Below are 20,249 nucleotides of genomic sequence, written 5' to 3' on the forward strand. Positions count from 1 at the left end.
GGGAGGGAGGCGAAAACAGTGTGTTCAGAGAGCCCACTGCAAGCTCAGTCTTAAAATATGGCTTGGAAGAGATTGTATTTTACAGCTGCTAATAAAAGGCCTCCATTTCCTAAGAGAAGAGGTGTCAGGGATAGAGCTTCATAGGACTTGTGGTTCATAGGACTTGCGGTTGGAGTGTTAATTGTGACAGTGATTCCCTGGGTGACCCTTGCTAAGTTCCTTCCCTCCTCTGGGCCTCTATTTGCTCCTCTGAAAACTGAAAGCATTGACTGACCTGGCTGGTTTTTAAACTATGCCAACAGGAGATCTCAGGCTCTGAGAAAGTGCCTCCAGGGTCCCGCAAAGGGTTAGGGATAAGTGAGGGGGACTCACTTCTGATTTTACCTGATTATTTATTCGAGTTCCATATAAAATTTCACTTGAAGAAAGGATTCTGTGGCTCAAATAAAAAGTGGAAAATCCCTGGACTGGGTTTCTTGGTCTGCATAGTGAGAGGCTAACCATACTCGCCCCCGTAGGGTATCGTGAGGATCATGGGGCAGCAAGCAGATGAGGCTGTAGCCTGGGGTTGACTGGTGCAGTCAACTGGCTTCACAGATATTAGCCATTATTATGAGGCTGTCGCTGCTGGAGTCTCTACCTTCTTTCCCTGAGCCATGCTGTTGTCAGGCTCTGAGGTCCCTCAGGAGAGGACCCGTGTTCTATGTGTCTTCGTGTTCCCAGTGCCTCGCCCTGGGCCTGGCCCAGCAGTGTCACCTGAGGAACGGGGAATGAGCACCTCTGGGTCCTGGTCTAGGGTACTTGGAACCCTGGGCAAATCCTTTATCTTCTCAGAAGCTCTGTTTTCCCATCTTTACCACAGAAAGATTGGACGAGATCTGAAGGGACTGAAAGTCTGAGAGGGGAGGGATGGGCAGGAAAAGGGTGATGAAGCCTCTGGGGCTCCCAGCGTGGCCCACGTGCAGCAGCTCCTGGTGACCCTGAGCAAGAGTTGGTGACAGCAATAAAAGGACAGGTAAATATATTTAAAACACCATTGCAAACTCAAGTCTTCCAAATCTGGTGTCTATTTTACACTTACAGCATATCCGGCCACTCCGCTTCTCTGTGGCAGAAGCCTTAAGCCTCCGTTAAATATGAAAAAATAGAATTTACAAGCTGTGCCAGGAAGTAGCACTCGGCAGTTTGGACAGTAAAAATGAGGGAGTCAAAGGCTGAGGCCATCCATCAGGAAAGCCTCAGAAATGAAAGCTCCGAGAAGGAGCAGCTCCTGGAGTACACAAGGCTCTTTTAAATCTTTCACGGGCAGCCGGTCCAGTCACTTCTGCTAATGGCTTCTCCAGCATTGCCCGCCCATGTGGGAACACTCCGGAGGAGGCACTTACGCGGCATCATCTTGATTTATGGACTGCACTTCCTTGAGCTCAGGAAGAGCTGAGTCACAAGTTCAAATAAATATTTTCCAGTTATACTGACTTGTTATTTCAGCCACAGTGAACATCTTGAGGATGGGAAGGCAAGGTTGACTTAGAAAGTCCATCCTTTACGCCCCAAATATTTGTAGATTTGTCCCTCTCTTCCGGAAGACACTTTGGCCAAAGGGATTTTATGTCAGTTTCCCTCGTCACTAAATTCTGTATCCCAAGACAATGCTATCTACCTCCCTCTCCAGAATCTCTCTTCCCTCGGCTTCAGAGATGCAAGAGCACCTGCAATGTCCCCTGTCCCTCCTGAGAGAGCTGTCTCCCCGCTACTCCCCTGCACTCTTTAAGAGGCACCTCTCAGGGCAGCCATGCTTCATATCATGGGTCACCCCTCCACTCTCAGATGACTGGGCAGAGGGGTGCCTGGCTCAAGTGTAGCCAATTGATTGGAAGGCCAGTGACAAGGTCCCAAGGTGGCCCAAGACAAAGAAAAAACCAAAAACCAAAAAGAGGAGTTGGGTAAAAGAGGAGTTCTTAGCTCATTCATTTCTTATCATTTGTATGTTTCCTGCGGATGCCCTCATCAAAGCCCCACAAACCGAGTGACAGAAACAACAGAAGTGTGTTGGCTCTCAGTTCTGGAGGTGGAAGTCAGAAATCAAGGGTGAGCAGGGCTGGCTCACTCTGAAGACGAATCTGTTCCCAGCTGCTCTGCTGGCCTCAGGTGTTCCTTGACTGGCAGAGGTTCCTTTCCCTGTTTTTTTCCTCGCAGTGTCTACCCTCTGCACGTGTCTGGGTCCAAATTTCCCCTTTTTCTGAGGACAGCAGTCATATTGGATTAGGGCTTCCCTAAGGACCTTATCACATTCACAGGACACATTCACAGGTGCAGCTTTTTTGGGGACACAATCCAACCCATAATAGCATGGAACTGGGACAGGAGGAGAAGATGGGGCAGGTGTTGGGGCAGCTGTGGTGAAGAGAAGCTGGGGGGCCCATGGCGGATGTGTGGAAGCTGAGGCGATGGGGATGAGACTGGGCAAGGGAACGGAGAGCTTGTGCTGCCCACGAGAGACGGAGCACACAGGACCCACCAGTGCCCAGGCCCCCCTCCCTCAGTCCTGGATGGTACAGCTCAGCCTGTTTCCCAAGAGCCCCCTGTCCTCCCATGAGACTGTCCAGGCCCACTCATCTGGCTACGCCCACTCGCTGTCCTAAGGGACCTTAATGAGCTCCCACTCCATGCAGCGAAACTCTCCTGGTTTCCCTGCTTCCTTTCTGAATCCTCCCAGGTCTCCTTGATGACGCACTACTCTTGGCCCACCTGTTTCTCTGGGCTCTGCCCTCTTCTCATGTTCTCCCTGGCTGGTTCTCATCTTCTCCCATGTGGGGCCTGCTACCTGCGATAAGCCAAGGACACTCAGATGGTGTCTGTCCAGCCCAGGCCTCTTCCTGAGCCCCTGCTCCCCGCTGGGTACCTCCCCCTGGAGTCCTCAGGCCCCACATGCCCAACCCTGCGTGCGTGTCCAGCTTCGGCACCACTACCCTCCCCTGGCCTGGTTTGCAGCTCCTCTTCTGCCTGTCAGTCACCCAGGCCAGACCCTCAGGGTCAGCATAGACTCCACCCCCCGCTCCCTAGCTCAGGGCCAGCCCACACTTGACAAGGCTCTTTCTCTCTTTTTAAACTTTTTTTTTTTTTTTTTTTTTGCTCTGTCACCCAGGCTGGAGTGTAGTAATGTAATCATAGCTCATTGTAGCCTCCAAATCTCAGACTCAAGCAATCCTCCCTCCTCAGCCTCTCGAGTAGCTGGGACTACAGGTGTGCATCGCCATGCCCAGCTAATTAAAAACATTTTTTGTAGAGATGAGATCTTGCTATGTTGCCCAGGCTAGCCTTGAACTCCTGGCCTCAAGCAATCCTCCTGTTTCAGCCTCCCAAAGTGCTGGGATTATACGTGTGAGCCACCATGCCCGGCCTCTCCCCCCTACCCCCACAGGCCCACTACCTTTTTGTTGTTATAGTTGCTTTTCAAATTGTGGTAAAATACACATAACATAAAATTTACCATTTTAACCATTTTTAGTCACACAGTTCTGTGGCATTAAGTACATTCCTGTTGTGCAACCGTCACTACTATCCATCTCCAGAACTTTTTCATTTTCTCAAACTAAAAACTCTGTCCCTATTAAACACTAACTCCCCTTTCTCTCCTCCCCCAGCCCCTGGCAACCTCATTCTCCTTTCTGTCTATGTGAATTGGATTACTCCAGGGGCCACCGATGACTGGAGTCATGCTGTGTTGTCTCTTTGTGACTGGAATCCTGTCTCTTTAACATCCTTGGATCTGTCCCTCCTCTCCCTTCTCACGGCACTGCCTCTTACGATCTCGGTGAGTGCAGCAGTCTCCAAACTAGTCCCCTGCCTCAGTTCTCTCTCCTTCCTATCCTCACTCAACTCAGCCTCCAAATGATCTTGGAGAAAATCAGTCCTCATGCCACTCCCAAGCTGAAAACTCCAACTGCTTCCCAAGCTCCAACTGCTTCCCATAGATGGATAGAGAGCATGTCTTTAAAGCGCACCCCTCCACACAGGCTCCTGGCACCCCTGGTTGGGATACTGCCCCCCTCTGCTCCCACACCTCTGTGGGAAGCTCTAAGGAAGCAGCGCTGCCCCTACCTAGCAGAGGAGACTAGGACTTCCCACATCTCTCTGTGTCCCCAGGCTGAGCCAGGGAAGATCACATCTGACATCTGTACATCTCAGCTCCCAGCCCCTGCCTGGCTCAGAGTGAAGGCGAAGTTACTGCAGATTGAACTGCATTGTCAGTCAGGGATACAGACCCCTGGGCGAGGGTGGAAAACTGAATCCTATCTCAGGCCAGTGACCGGCAGGGGAAGAAAGTCAACCAGCAATCGATTGGGTGGGCAGGGGTAGGGTAAGGTGTGGAAGGAGTAGGCAAAAAGTAATGGAAGTTTGAGGGGACTTGGCTTCCTTAGTTTTTAAGGCTGAGATCAGGGTCATAAAAGGTGGTGCCAATAACCACTCCTCCAATGTGCAGAGACCTTTGCAGCTCATAAAAATATAACTACTTTTATGCTTGCAGTTTCATGTCCCCGGGGGCGTGTTGTCACCTGTGATGGGTTCCAGATAGAAGAGAGCAGAGGAGAAACAGGGAGAGGGAGAGAGCTGAACTGAGAGGGCTGAGCTCTCTCAGTCACCAATGTCTTGATTCCAAACCATCCCGCTTCCCCTAAGGATGCCCTGTGTAAAATAGCCTCAGCTTCTCACCCTGCCTTGCTGAAAGATCCACCCAGGCAGGACTGGCTACATAATTTGCTGGGTCCAGTGCAAAGTAAAACAGTGGGACCCTTTGCTCAAAAGGCAAGAAAAAAGTGCCATTAAAGGTACCAAAATAGGCTGAGTGTGGTGGCTCACGCCTGTAATCCCAGCATTTTGGGAGGCTGAGGTGGATGGATTGCTTGAGCTCAGGAGTTCGAGAATAGCCTGGGCAACATGGCAAAATCCTGTCTCTACAAAAGATAGAAAAATTAGCTAGGCATGGTGGTGCGTGCCTGTAGTCCCAGCTACTTGGGAGGCTGAGGTGGGAGGATTGCTTGAGCCTGGGAGGCAGGAGTTGCAGTGAGCCAAGATCATGCCATTGTACTCCAGCCTGGATAACAGCGTGAGACCCTGTCTCAAAACAAAAACAAAAAAAAGTATCAAAACATAAAGCTCTTCATTTCTCCCATGGTCTCTCTCTTGATCTGGCATGGTGGTTTTTTTATTTTTCATTTTTGTTTTAGTTTACAAACTTGGTAGAGACAGGGTCTCGCTATGTTGACCAGGTTGGTTTCAAACTCCTGGGCTCAGGCAATCCTCTTGCCTCAGCCTCCCAAAGTACTGGGATTACAGGTGTGAACCACCATGCCCAGACTGTCATGGTGTTTTTTTATTTATTATTCATACCGTGATCCACATAGTTGTCCGTGTACTGCACGAGAAGCCCACTGGCTGCCAATTTCTTTCTCTTATCACACCCAGGACTGACACATCCTGCCCTAGGGGAGGGCCAGGAAGTCATGTCAGGCATTTCCCCTTCCCACAGGCCACTGGCCCAACACAATCTTCTTGTCTGCCCCTGATCCAGGTAGCGAGTGTCCTGGTCCTGGCCGCTGCCGCAACACAATCCTTTCGTCCACTTCTAATTCAGATTACCTAATGTCCTGGCACAGCAAGCTGCAATATCATGGGCAATTCCCAAGGGTATTACAACCCCTGTGCCAGGACATTAGGTACCTGGATGAGCAGTCAATGAAAGGCCCTGCAGAGTTTTGAGCTGAATACACCAGGGGGGCCTCACTGGCAGCCCAGCAGGAGTGGGAAGGGGGAACGAGAGGGTGCGAGGGGCAAGGGAGCTCTAGTCCAAGGACCCATCCCAGGAAGCAGTGAGGCAACAAGAGGTGGGATCTCATGCAAGCTGAGGTTCTGAGCCCTGGCACATACTCCATTGGAACTTCACTTAAAAATATAAATTCAAAGATAAAATTATTAAGAATTTCAGCTGGGTGCGGTGATTCACGCCTATAATCTCAACACTTTAGGAGGCCAAGACAGACAGATCACTTGAGGTCAAGAGTTTAAGACTAGCCTGGCCAACATGGTGAAACCCTGTCTCTACTAAAAATACAAAAAAAAAAAAAAAAAAAAAAAAAAAAAAAAGAAAGAAAAGAAAACACACACACGCAAAAAAAAAACCCCAAAAAATTAGCCAGGTGTGGTGGCGGGCACATGTAATCCAAGCTACTCGGGAGGCTGAGGCAGGAGAATCACTTGAACCTGGGAGATAGAAGTTGCTGTGAGCTGAGATCGTGCCGCTGTGCTCCAGCCTGGACACAGGCTGTAATAAAAGTGTAGTGCCAAAGTAAGGGCAATGACAGTCTTGCTGGGCTTTGTGCTAGAGCTCAACTCTGGGCCACACTCTTTTGTCGGGGGTGGGTGGTAATTATCTTTTTTAAACAAGACACTGGCTATATACAGTCAAGTGTGCAAGGCTTAAGTATACAACTCATGTAATTTTCCCACATTTATATACCTATGTAGACACTCGAATGAAGATACTAAACATCTCCAGCCCCCAAGAAAACTTCCTTAAACTCCCTCCTAGTCAATCTCCCTCAAAAGTAACTATTTATAATATATATAAAATAATATATTTATAGTACTATTCTGACCTTTAAGACTGTAGATTAGTTTTGGCTTTTTGAACATTGTATGGAAACATACAGTGGATGTGTTTTTTGGGTGTTTTTTTTGCATCTGGTTTCTTTCATTCAACATTGTATCTGTGAGATTCACCTGTGCTATTGCGTGTAGTAACAGTTTGTACTTTCTCATTGATGTGTAGTATTCCATTATCTGAAATATACCATAATTTATTTATTTACTGTACTTTTAATGGTCATTTAGGTTATTTCCAGTATTTGGTAATTATAAACAGTGCTATGAATATGTCTTTTGGGAGAAATAAGCACTTCCTTCTTTTGAGTGTGTACCCAGGAGTGAATTGCTAGGTCATAGAGTGGGCATACGTTTAGTTTCAGTAGATATTGTCAGTTTTCCAAAGTAATTTTACAATTTTACATTTCTACCAACAATGTATGAGAGTTCCAGCTGCTCCACAACCTTGTCAACACTTGGTACTGTCAGCACCTTCCTGTTAGCCATTCTGGTGGGCAGGTAGTGGGAACTCATTGTGCATTTCCCTGATGACTAATGATGCTGAGCATGTTTCATATGCCTTCTGGACATGTGGATGACCTCTGCTGTGAATTAGGCCTTCTCTCTTGAGTGGTGCTGAGTCCAGAGAAGGTGAACAAGGTGTCATATGAAGAACAGTTGAAGGACCAGGAGGAACATGGTCACACTCTCCAAACCTCTACTGGGCTCACCTGGGGAAGAGGGAACAGAAGAGGTCTGTGGCTCCCCAGAGGGCAGAAGACATAGATTTATTGAAATTACCAGGAGGTAGATTTCTGATAAGCACAAGGAACTTTCTAACAATAAAAACTGCCCAAGGGCCAGCTGGGCACAGTGACTCACACTGGTAATCCCAGCACTTTGGGAGGCAGAGGCAGGCGGATCGCTTGAGGCCAGGAGTTTGAAACCAGCCTGGGCAACATAGTGAGACCTTGTCTCTACAAACAATTTAAAAATTAGCTAGGTGTGATGGTGCACTCCTGTAGTCCCAGCTGCTCAGGAGGCTGAAGTGGAAGGATTGCTTGAGCCCAGGAGGAAGAGGCTGCAGTGAGTCCTGTTTGCACCACTGCACTCCAGCCTGGGTGACAAAGTGAGACTTAAAAAACAAACAAACAAGCAAACAAACAAAAACTGCCCAAGGGTACACTGGGCTAAGCCGGGAAGTAGTGAGCACCTGTCTCTATAGGCTGTGAGCAGCGATGGCAGAGCCCTGGATGAGGTCCTCCAGAGAGGGTTGATGTCTTGATTGATGGTGGTTGTTGGGGAGTTGACAATACAGGATTTAAGGCCCTTTAAGGCCTAGTTCTATTATGACAGATGTGTGTGGAGCCCCTGAATGGAGGAGGATGGGGACTTAGAGACCAGATATTGTTAACAGACTTGTTTTCTGGCTCATTTGCAGTTATTTTCACTGGCTGATTTCATTCTCTTAGTCATATGGGAAAGTACCTTCTAAAAAAACAAACACACTAAACATAGTGTTTGACTCCATCACTTTCTGCAGTTGCTATGAGCTTCATCCCAGAACACAATGAGCCATGCTCGATGCTCTAAACGTCAAAGTTGTCAAGTGGTTTAAATTGGAAAAGCCTGTGCGTGTGTGTGTGTGTGTGTGTGCGTGCGCAGGTGCATGTTTTCATTTTGCATCTCGGGGTCATCACGATGTCTGAGTCACCACAGCAATCATTTGTAAGCAACAGCGTTCCAGGAAAAGAGTCTGAAGACATCTCCCTGTCTCAGCTGGCCTGCCCACCTGCCCTCAAACCATGCTGCACTCCACTCCTCCCACATCTCTGCAACTTTTCTGGTTCAGGCCACACTTAGCTCTCCCCACGCTCTGCCCCTTCCGTTTCATTTTCCTCCACACCAGCAGAAGAGAGTTCTAGGAAGCCAACGATTGTAATACAAACGAGAGGCTATCAGAGTTCTTTGGGAGTTATTGCATTATCTTCGGGCACCCCTACTCCCACAAGAGTAAAAGCTACTTGAGGACAAATATCTCTGTCTCCCATGGTCCTTCACAAAGCCCTGCACCTGTCCAGTGCTGAAGACATATTCATTGAATGAATGAATGAATAAATACCTAGCATTATTATTAGCTTTGATAGCCATAAGTCAAAAGCACTGGTAGAATAAAAGCTAACCTGTAGGCCGGGTGTGGTGGCTCATGCCTGTAATCCCAGCACTTTGGGAGGCTGAGGTGGGCAGATCCCCTGAGGTCAGGAGTTCGAGACCAGCCTGGCCAACATGGTGAAACCCCGTCTCTACTAAAAATACAAAAATTAGCCGGGCGTGGTGGTGGGCACCTGTAATTCCAGTTACTCAGGAGGCTGAGGCAAAAGAATTGCTTGAACCTAGGCAGTGGAGGTTGCAGTGAGCCGAGATTGTGTCACTGCACTCTTGCCTGGGCAACAGAGTGAGACTCAGTGTCAAAAAAAAAAAAAAAAAAAGCTAACTTGTAGAAAAGCTTGTGGAATTCATTCCTATCCTCATTCTCCATTTTACAAACATGAACTTCATCACGTTGCCTCATAGCAGGTGTTAATGTAAGACAGAGCTTTATGAAACACGTTTTTGTATTTTCCGAAAAACCAATAAGAAAATTAATATGAACAACACCAAAAAGCAAATGGCAAACTGGGAGAAAATATATTTGCTTCATATTAAACAAAGGGATGATTTGTTTAATAGACAAAGAGTTCCTCCAATAAAAAAGCAGAACAGGCCAGAAAATGTGGAAAGAGGAAAGGAATAGACAGTTCACACAAAAGGAAATACTAATGGCTAATACACATATAAATAATAACAAAACTCACTTATAATTATAAAAAAGCAAATTGTGGAATGAGATATCAGTTCTGTCAGATTGACAGAGATTTAAAAGTCTGAGAATTCCCATTGTTGACAAGATGTGGGGAGGCCAGTGTCCTCACACAGAAGAGAAGTTACATTGGTATGCCCTTTTTCGGTTCGAGACCAGCCTGGGCAACATGGTGAAACCTCATCTCGCCTAAAAATACAAAAAATTAGCCGGGCATGGTGGCATGCACCTGTGGTCCCAGCTTCTGGGGTTCGGGGGAGGACCACTTGAGCCCAGAAGGTGGAGGTTGCAGTGAGCCACTGCACTCCAGCCTGGGTGAAAGAGTGAGATCTTGTCAAAAAAAAAAACAAAACAAAAAAAAAACAAAATAAACTCTATTAGCCAAAAAAACCCGAAACCCCCCAAAACAGCATAAAAATTCAATAAGATATTGAGTAAATAAATTAGAGACATACAACAGACTACTATTAACACCATCCTTGAGGCTACTGTTGGCCACCTGTCACTGTACCTTATAATAGCAAGCTTTGTTTTGTTCTTACTGCATACCAGGCAGAATGCTAAGCTCTTTACATGGATTATTTCTTGCAATCTTAATAATTGTGAAGCAGATACTTTTATTATCCCCATTTTACAGATGAAGAAGTGCAGACTATGTTAGTTTTATAGGGCTGTCATAATAAATGACCACAAACTGGATGGCTTAAAACAACAGATTTACTCTGTCTCAGTTCAGAGGACCAGAAGTCCAAAATCGAGGTGTCAGCAGGGTTGATTCCTTCTGGAGGCTTTCGACGGGGAATCTGTTCCATGCCTCATTCCTACCTTCTGGTGTCTGCTGGCCATCCCTGACATTCCTTGGTTTGCAGCCACGTCACTCCAATCTCTGACTCCATCATCATCTGTTCTTACTAGTTATGCTGCCTATATAGGTTTAGTTTAAGCCATCTCAAGCCTTTTTAATGGCGTGTGTCCACTCTTCTTCTTAAGACACCAGTCATAGGGTAGTTAGGACCTACCCTAATCCAGTGTGACCTCATTTTAACTTCATTAATTACATTTGTAAAGACCATATTTCCAGAGAAGGGTCACATTCTGGGGTGCTAGGTGGGCATGACTTTTGGGGGGAGCCTGTTTAACCCAGTAAGTATACTGACCAAGGTCACAAAGCTAATAAGTGGTAGAGCCAGGATTTAAATCCAGGCAGGCAATCAGTACTCATTACCAGTACTCCATGCTGCCGCCTTCCCATAATATAACAGCTCACACTTACATAATGTCCCAGGCACATCCTAAGCATTTTACATATAAGAACTAATTTCATCCCCACAACAACCCCACTTTATAGATGGGGACACTAGGCACAGAAAAGTTAAAAGTTGGCTGGGTGCGGTGGCTGGAGCCTGTAATTCCAGCACTGTGGGAGGCCAAGGTGGGTGGATCACCTGAGGTCAGGAGTTCGAGACCAGCCTGACCAACATGGCAAAACCCCATCTCTACTAAAAAATACAAAAATTTGCCAGGTGTGGTGGCGCATACCTGTAGTCCCAGCTACTCGGGGGGCTGAGACAGGAGAATTGCTTGAACCTGGGAGGCAGAGGTTGCAGTGAGCTGAGATCACCCCACTGCCCTCCAGCCTGGGTGACAGAGTGAGACTCTGTCTAAAAAAAAAAAAAAAAAAAAAAGAAATGTTAAAAGTTACCTGAGATTACAGAGCCAGTAACTAGTAGACCTTGGATTTGAATCCAGCAAGGTGGTCTCCAGAGTCCGTGTGTGTGTGTGTGTGTGTGTGTGTGTGTAAATTGCTATTTAAGTCCCCCCAAAGGACTAATGAAGGATTTGAGTCTGCCCTTCATTGCTCCTAGGTTCCCTGGCCTTGTGCAGACTGATTCGGAGTCCGCCCTAACCACTATGCCCTCTGTCTAGTGGCCTGTCTTGACAATATACTGAGGATTGGGGCTAAAAAAATAGTTCCCTCTCCTGAAAGACTGATTGATGTTCTTCCTTCTACTATCAGACACCAAGAGTCCTCCCATTCATCTTGTCCCCCCTTTCCCCTTGGCTGCCATGAGTCATCTCAGAGCCAATTTGAGTGTCCAAATACAGTTGTCATCTTCAGCCAGGGCGCTGGCATAATTTTCTCTCTTTATTCTCTGTATTGGGTGTTCTTAACCCGGACTTTTGAATAGGCTTCACGGGAATCACACACCCACTGAAATGATATGCAAATTGTTGTGTATATGAATATATTCATTTTTGTGGAGCAAGAATTCATAAGCTCTAATCAGATTCTCCAGGAGTTTCGTGATCTTTTTTTTTTTTGAGACGGAGTCTCGCTCTGTCGCCCCGGCTGTAGTGCAGTGGCGCAATCGCGGCTCACTGCAAGCTCCACCTCCCGGGTTCACACCATTCTCCTGCCTCAGCCTCTCCCAGTAGCTGGGACTACAGGCGCCCGCCACCACGCCCGGCTAATTTTTTTTTTTTTTTGTATTTTTTAGTAGAGACGGGGTTTCACCGTGGTCTCGATCTCCTGATCTCGTGATCCGCCCGCCTCGGCCTCCCAAAGTGCTGGGATTACAAGCGTGAGCCACCGCACCCGGCCGAGTTTCGTGATCTTAATCTGCAGAGTTTCTGCCTATCTTTCTAGAATTTCTGTTCTTACTAGTTACATTGGCCATGTAGTTTATTTTTTAAGCCATCTCAAGCCTTTTTACTGCTGTAAGTGGAATACAATATAAAACCATAGTAAGCAAATGCGTGCAATGTTGCTATCCATTCTGAATTTTTAAATCTCTCTTGGTTCGCATGGAGGAAGTCTGTCCTCACGTCTCCCTCTCTCTTACCTTCACTTTGCACACTTCTGAGTGGTTTTGATGTCTCAGGGTCTCAGATGTCTCAGGTTCCCACCCCAGCACTGGCCAGGCACCCATCTTGTGCTCATAGATCCAAACTTGCAAGAAGTTTGCTGACCAGAAAGAGCCCTTGATTTTGATCCAAGGCACAAATGAATTCATTTGTAGATTTAAAAATCCACTATCTTAATGCAATGGCCAGGAGGAAGCTTTGTGGTAACTAGCACTCACCTTGGTGTTCAAAATGTGGTGGTTTGTAGATACTAATCAATACCACCTGACTAGATGTTTATTAGAGCTTATTAGGAATTATTAAGTTTATTTTCTAATCAACTTATTAGAGCTTATTAGAAGCAAGGAGCTTTTTAGAAACTCAGAATCTCAAGCCCCATCTCATACCTACTGAACCAGAATCTGCATTTCTGAAAAGATCCCAAGTGATTTCAATGCACATTAAAGTTAGAGAAGCACGGATATAAAACAAGAAAACTCATTTCTTAAGTTTGTCAAACCCTGGAAAGCACTTCGGTTTTCTGGAATTGGATGACCTGGGACAATGCCTACTAGGGTTCACTGTCCTATTACAAAAGGTAGGTAACAATACTTGCTGTTCCTCCCTCATGGGGTTACTGTGAATTTCAAATGAGCTCTTGGATTCACACACTAGCTACGTATCATGAGGGGGCTGATAGGAGCTGGGGAGCTGGCAGTGGGGAGCAGAATAGGTGTGGTCTCTGCCCTCATAGAGCTGATGATTTGGTCGGGTAGGAGAACATGCTGTAAATGCTAGTTGGTGTTGTGTGACTGTCATGGTTATCACAGAGCCTTCATTCACTTATTTCATGCATTCATTCAGTGGTCAGCCATTTATTAAAATCTGAAGTGCCTGTACTATGTCACACAGTAGGCTCTGAGCTGCACATGGGGAAGCAGAAATAAATGGGTCAGAAACCTCGTCCTCAGGGAGCTTTTAGTCTAGCCAGAGACAGAGATACATCATTGGGTGATTCCATTTAGAACACACTCAGAGCTGGTGCTCTGAGTTGGCACAGGGGGCTGTGGGGGTACAGGTAAATCAATGAAGAACTTTGCTTTTAAGGGTGATTACAAGTTCACAGACTGAGAAGAGGGAGAACAGCACTGAAGGCTGAAAGAACAGCAGGGGAAAGGCAGGGAGGCATGAAGGCACAGCATGCTTTTGCCATGACCAGAAGGTAAACAGAATTTGGAGGAGTGCCTAGAGATGATTTTGGAGTAGTAGCTTGAGGCCTGATCTTAGAGGCTAAGGAATCTGGTCTTTATCCCTTAGGAAATGGGGAGTCCCTGAAGGGAGAGAATTGACGCAGGTGAAGATCTTTTAAGAGCAGCATGGAAGAAGGAATGACTTGAGGCAGAAATACCTTTAAGAGGCTCTGAGAGCAGCTTAGGGGAGAGATGAAGTCCTAACTGGGGTAGTGAATGTGGCGATAGAAACAGATGTAAGAGAAATTAAGGAAGGCAGCATTGACAGGACTTGGTGGGCAAATGAATGGGGCGGTGAAGAGAAAGGAATCAGGAGGCAGAGATGTCTATAGATGAGGAGCACAGTCCAGCTTGATGCAAGAATTGGGGAGCTGTGAGGTGATTGGAGTTGTGGGAGTGAATGAGACTGTGAGAGAGTGTGCGGTGGAAAGAGAATAGGGGTAGGAGTGGCACCAAGGCACCAACAGCAAAGCGATGGGCAGCAGCGATGAGTCTATGAAGGAGGCTGAAGGATGCCCAGAGGCAGTTCTGCTTTCCTTCATTCCTTTGGGCACAGAGAGCAACAACGCAGTGGTCACAACTCATCACCCTCCAGAATCATCTCTAGAAACGGCCCTGGGGTCACCATCCTTGAAGCCCCAGAGTGAGTGGGGCCTGAGGCTGGGGCCCCTGAAAACATGAACTGAGACAGGGATGGACATGCGTGGACGGATGCAAGCCCTTGTCTCCCTCTCCCTCCCTCTTTCCTCCTCACAGATGGTAATGTCCAACCCTTTCACAAATCATTTTTTTCTCTGAAGGAAAACCAAAAGGACATAAGAGAAGGAGAAACAAAAGGCATGCTTGAGTTTGTTTAGTTTTTCAGATCAGACAAAGACCCAACACCACCTAACACGAAAGAAAACCTCCCAGACCGTGTCCTAAGTTGACTCCAATGAGCTCATTCTCTCATTGTCATTAAGAGCAAAGAGAATTAGGTTCCATCATGATTAGCCAAAGGAAGATTTTACAAAACTAAACAAAAGAGAGGAAATGGCCCCGGAATTGTGCTATCTGGTTCATGCTTTTCCATAGAAACAGGCCTGTGGTTTTAAACTGATAATGGCTCCTAGCCGCCCAATAATTGATGTATCTGGTGTTCTGGCTTTAAGGGAAAAGTGAACTGGCCTCTTTAGAAATGTTGGCAGCCTGGCCGGTCCATTAGTAAGACTGAAAAATCAAAACATTGACTGGAAAAGGCCATTACGACTGGGCTCAGCAGGAGTCATCGATAGATGATGTCATTTCAGAAATAAATAAGCCAAGGTCATGAGGCCCCGGAGCAGGGTCAAAACACTCTTCACTGCCCATCACCATCCTCCATTGCAGATACTGGTCTGCCAGAGACACAGGGGTCTGAGCCAGGATCTGCTTCATTTTACCTTTTTTTGCTCATTCCAGGGGATGAAGGCTACCTGCAGAGTCTGTGGCATTCTGCAAGTCACTAAGGAAGGTCCCCAATCCTCATTATGGGCACACCTTTTAGATTCTTCTTTAACTCTCTCCCCTTTCCTGGGTTCTTCTCACTTCTTGCCATACTCTTTATCCTAGAATGCCTGCCTCCCTTCTGTCCCTTGTCCTCAGTTCCTGCTACCTTCCCTCTCCCTTCCTTTCTCATCCAAGCTTTTAGAAAGAGTTGCTGGCTGTGTGGAGAGCCTTCTTCAGTCTACAGCCTGAAGAAGTGGAGGACTTCTTCAGCTCCTGTTAGCTCCTGCCTTTCCCCCTCACCACAACTAATACTATCATTGCAATATCAGGCTCTGGGCTGAGGGCTTGCCCTGAATCATCTCACTTAATTCTCACAAGTAGCCCCTATGAAATGGGGCTATTGTTATCTCCATCGTATAGAGGAGGAAACGAGGCTCAGACAGGCTGGGTCACTGGCAGATCCCATTTTTTGAGCCTGCTGCAGTGCCCTGGTCAAAGTCACTCATGATCCCTGCCAATCCTGATGGTCCTTTCCCAGTCCTCATCCCCCTACTCCTGTCTCTCCACAGCAAGTGACACTGCCCACCTCTGTCCTCCCTTGGCACTTGGGAAAGCCACTCTCTCTCACTCCTTCCCCAGCTCCTCCTTACAGGATGGGTCATGCTAGAAAGGCTTCCAAGGAGACTCCAAAGCCTCTCCACTCCAGGTCCACTAGAGACCATCTTGTCCACCCCCTCATTGCTCAAGGTTGCTCTGAGTGGGTGGCAGAGTTGGGGCTGGAGCCAGATATCCTAACCTCCAGGCCAGTCCACCTCCCATTGCTCAGAGCTGCCACACCTACTTTGTGTTTTCTGTTTTTGCTGCGCTGCAAGAAAACGCCCTACCCTGGAGGAGGGAGAAGGTGTGAGACCCTGATAAGGTGGGGCGGAGGCTATTTTTAGAGGACACTGGCTTTCATCTTAGGCTGGGAGGAACTCAAGGGTCAATGACTTTCTAAAACACGGGTTCGTAAGACTAGCTCATTAAATACACCAAAGTGACAGTGTTCTTGTTTTCACTCTGCCTGTTGGTTGTGTGGCTCTAACTGATGGAAACTTTATTATCTGACTCCATTTCCTGTTAATTCTTTTGTCTGTAAGTCTTTGAGATGGCTTTAGAAAAAAACATACAACAGAAAGTAAAGTAGAAGCAAAAAGGAAACTTCAGGATGAGGGCGCTATTGTCCAGAAAAGGTAAAGTCCCGGACAGCAGCAGATTCAAGAAGAGGGGGCATTGATCGGGTGCTCCCAGAGCTCCTGGACCTGCCTGAGCAGTGGGAAGGGTCCGGAAAGAGATGGGAAAGGCTGGGAGACTGCAGACCTTCTGGCGTGACCGGCCCTGTGTGACCTTGAGCAGGGGGCTCTGCGGCCCAGCACGGAGGACAAAATGGCAGTCACCTCTGCAAGAAAGATGGGATGGGGGCCCTAGGGGTTCTCATGCCGAGGGCCCAGCACCTGGGTTCAGGGTCTGGTTCTGCGATTCAGACACGGAGGAGCTTGGGCCAGGTCGTCTCTGACAGTCTGAGGGCATAGGGCGAGGGCCGGAGACAGGGTCTGTAATAGTAGCGGTGGGTGAAGGGTGTAGGAGGGGGCGGCGCTGCGCAGATTGGAGGACGCATCATAGGCCCGGTATAGACCGGGAAACTGTGGCCAAGGAGCGGCTGAACTGGAACCCCTGCCCCTGCCCAGCTCATCGCATCTGAAGCTGTGTGGCTCACAGGCTGCTTTGCCAAGGCAATGCCGGCTACGCAGCAGAGAGATGCCCATAGGCACCCCAAAAGTGCACTTCCTAGGGTTGTACGGCTTAGGATATCCGACGGCCTTCTGGGGCAGCCAGTCTCCGATTTCTGCAGCTTCTCCGGATGTGCGCGGCTGGGACCCCAGCGTCCCAGGCCCGGAGCGGGTGAACAGGTAGGGGGAGCGCAGGCGGTCAAAAGCGCGCCCTTCAGCTCTCAAGGCTTGGGCTCCCAGCTCCATCTCGGCTACCAAACCTCGCCCCTACAAATGGGAAACTGAGATCCAGAAACAAGAGGGGGATTGCCAAGGCTATGCCGAGAGCCGGCGTCAACCTGGAGCTCCCGCCTCCAAGCTCTTTCCAGCTCCACTTGGCCGCGTAGCGCGTGTCGTGGTGCTTTAAACCTTGTCTCTCGCAGTTTGGGAAACTTCTCCTGTCCCAAACACTCTCAGCGCGAACCTGGGCTCCACGTCCAGTCGAGCCCTTACGCCCCCACTCCCACCCCCAGACTCTTGCAGGCGGAGAAGAGGCCGCGCCCCCGAGCCCGGCTCCGGCTGGCACCTGTACCCAGCTGAGCGCCCCGCGGGCTCAGAGCCCCGCTGCGCAGGAGTCCTGCGGGCGGCGGGGGCGCCCCTCCGCCAGGACCCCAGCCGGGAAGCCGCTCCTCCAGAACCCCGGGTCCTTCTCGCGTTCACAGACGCGGTGCGGAGGTCCAGAGCGGAGGGCGCCCTGGCCAGGGCTGAGCGCGCGGGGAGGCGGGGACTGGAGCGCCGGGCTCGGGACCCCAAGACCCGGGCTCCCTAGCCCCAGAGGCAACCCGAGGCGGCAGCTATTTATAGACGGAGCCACGCTCAGTCCCTCTTGGCGGCGGCGGCGACAGCTGAATATTTTGCCCAGATATGGCTGAGGCCCCGGAGCGGGGGCAGGGAGCCCCGCGAGCGCGAGAGGGACCCCAGGCGGGGTGGGGGCTTACCCGGACGCAGAGCGGTGGGGCCGGCGCGGACGCGGGCGGCGGGACAGGCGCGGGCGGCGGGCAGATGGACGCGGGCGGCGGCCGCGGTGCTCCGGCGGGCAGCGGGCGGGCGAGCGCAGCGCGGGGCTGGACGAGCTCCCGGGCGGCCGCGGGCGGGCGGGCGCTGTGGGCTCCGGGGGTGGGAGCCAGGGGCGGTCCCGGCTCGCGCTGTCACCGGGCCCCGCCCCGCCCGCCGCGGGCTCCCTCCTTCCCCCCCCTCCACTCGGGGGCGCCCGAGCGCAGCGCACCTCCCTGTCGGGACGCGGCCCTGGGCCGGGAGCGCCGGGGAGTCGCGCTGCAGCCAAGCGGGCGCGGGCCCCTGCCTGGGTCTCCTCCGCTTCCCCGCTGGTACTAGGAAGAGTTTGAGCGACGGTAGAGTTATGTGGGAAAAGGTGGGCAGATTTGCATTCCTCTGGGGTTTAGAATTTAAGATTTTGAGAATCTGAAGTCCTCAAAATTGATGGACCAAAGCCAGCTAAGCGGCCGCTGCACCTTCAGCTCTGATTGAAGCGCCGCTCCGTCCGTTTTCCAGCAGCGCGGCCAGGTGGGCTCTGAGCCGCAAGCTTTAACCGCGATCGTTTTGTCTACACGTAGTTCCAACACGCAATCGAATGCATTCTCTCTACACTGAGAGCGAGTGGAGTGTCTAAAATACTGATTTTAAATGACCACAACAAAAAGATCCACGTTCTTAAAAGGCTTTTTTTCCCCCAGAACAAACCACTTTAGGTGGTTTATCCCAAACACAATTTTAAGTATTTTAATAAACAAATGTCTTATGCAAAGGAATTTATATAGAAATAGGAAAACATCTTATTTTGGATTATTATGGGAAAGCTTTTGGTAGGGTAGACCTTAATAAAATCAGCTCTTAGTCCTGATGTATAGATTATAAATGAGAAACACTCATTAACCAAATTTTGTTTCTCAAGAAAATGAATTCCTCTAAAGTCCTCACAATTAGAACGCTCGTTTCAAGGGGCATATGCCGTACATTTAAAAATAAGCAATGCTCTAATATTTCAGATTATTTTAAAATATTTTTTGTTGTGAATCAAACATAAAAGAACATACAACGTAAGTTATGTTGTATGTGTAAACAAAATAAATGTGCAGCTTCATGACTTTTTACAACGTGAACACCTGTGCAACCATCACTCAGAGAACATTGCCCACAGCCCAGAAGCCAACCTGTCCCTCCTGGGTCCCAGCTCCCCTCTAAAGATGATCACTTTCTTGACCCTTATGGTGATCATGTCCTTGTTTTTTACTTCCCTCTGTAGTATGTCTTCATTTGTTCGAATCTGTTGTTAATTTGTGGTTTCACGCAGCTGTAGTTTTCCACTGTATGAATATACCACAGTTTAAAAAAAAAAATACATGTTACTATTAATGGGCATTTAGGTTGTTTCCAGGTTTTAGCTATTACAAATAGTGCTGCTGTGAACATTCCTTGCCAGAATCCTCCTGTCCACGCGCACAGCCTGCTGTTGGAAGTGCTGGGTGATAGAGAAAGCCTAACCTCAACTTCGGCAGAGATAAGGCTGAACTCTTCCAAAGTCATAGTACCATTGTACAGTGCAGTTTCCCATCTTCAACAACACTTGGAAGTTACAAAAATTGAAACACTTTAGAAATTCTGATACGTGAGTAATGGTATCTCACTGAATTTCGAACTTGCATTTCCCTATATCCTAATGTGTTGAGCATCACTTCATATTTATTGGCCAATTGGATTTGTTTTGTGAATTGTTCAAATTTATTGTCCATTTTTCTTCTGGATAGTCCTGTGTTTTGAACAGATTCAATGGTGTGTGTATCCTCAGTTATATTCCACTCTTTTGCCTTTTCACCCTATTAACATATTTTGATAAACAGGTGTTCTTAAATACAGTCTATCAATCTTTTCCCTTATTGGCAGCACTCTGTGTCCTGTTTAAGAACTCTTTCCTGTTCCTGGGTTATAAAGTTATCTTCCTGTGTTATCTTCCCACCTTAGCCTTTCATGTTTAGGTTTTTTTTTTTTTTTTTTTTGAGATAGGGTCTCGCTTTGTTGGCCAGGCTGGAGTAAAGTGGTGTGACCACGGCTCACTGCAGTCTCAACCTCCTGGGCTCAAGCTAACCCCTTAACCCCCACCTCAGCCCCTCAAAGTGCTGGGATTACAGGCATGAGCCACCATGCCCAGCTATTTAAAAAAATGTAAAAAAATGTTTTCTGTAGAGATAGGGGACTTGCTATATTGCCCAGGTCAGTCTCAAACTCCTATGCTCAAGCAATCCTCCCGCCTCAGCCTCCCAAAGTGCTGGTATTACAGGCACGAGCCACTGTGCCCAGCCTCATGTTTAGGTGTGTGTGTGTGTGTGTGTGTGTGTGTGTTTTTTAGACTCTCATCCAGGCTGG

At 48.4% G+C, this 20,249-nt stretch overlaps 1 protein-coding gene across 4 annotated transcripts in view; it reads right to left on the bottom strand.

The window, feature by feature from the left end:
• Nucleotides 1-18,013, bottom strand: part of TMOD1 (tropomodulin 1) — a 121,117-nt gene extending 103,104 nt beyond the window's left edge. For all 4 annotated transcript variants that reach the window (XM_055271754.2, XM_055271753.2, XM_063636192.1 and 1 more), the window contains exon 1: nt 17,810-18,013. The gene's annotated coding sequence lies outside the window, so the exon portion shown is untranslated. The remainder of the gene's footprint in view (nt 1-17,809) is intronic.
• Nucleotides 18,014-20,249: the final 2,236 nt, after the last annotated feature.

This window comes from Symphalangus syndactylus, chromosome 3 (assembly GCF_028878055.3).
Source record: "Symphalangus syndactylus isolate Jambi chromosome 3, NHGRI_mSymSyn1-v2.1_pri, whole genome shotgun sequence".
NCBI lineage: Eukaryota > Metazoa > Chordata > Mammalia > Primates > Hylobatidae > Symphalangus > Symphalangus syndactylus.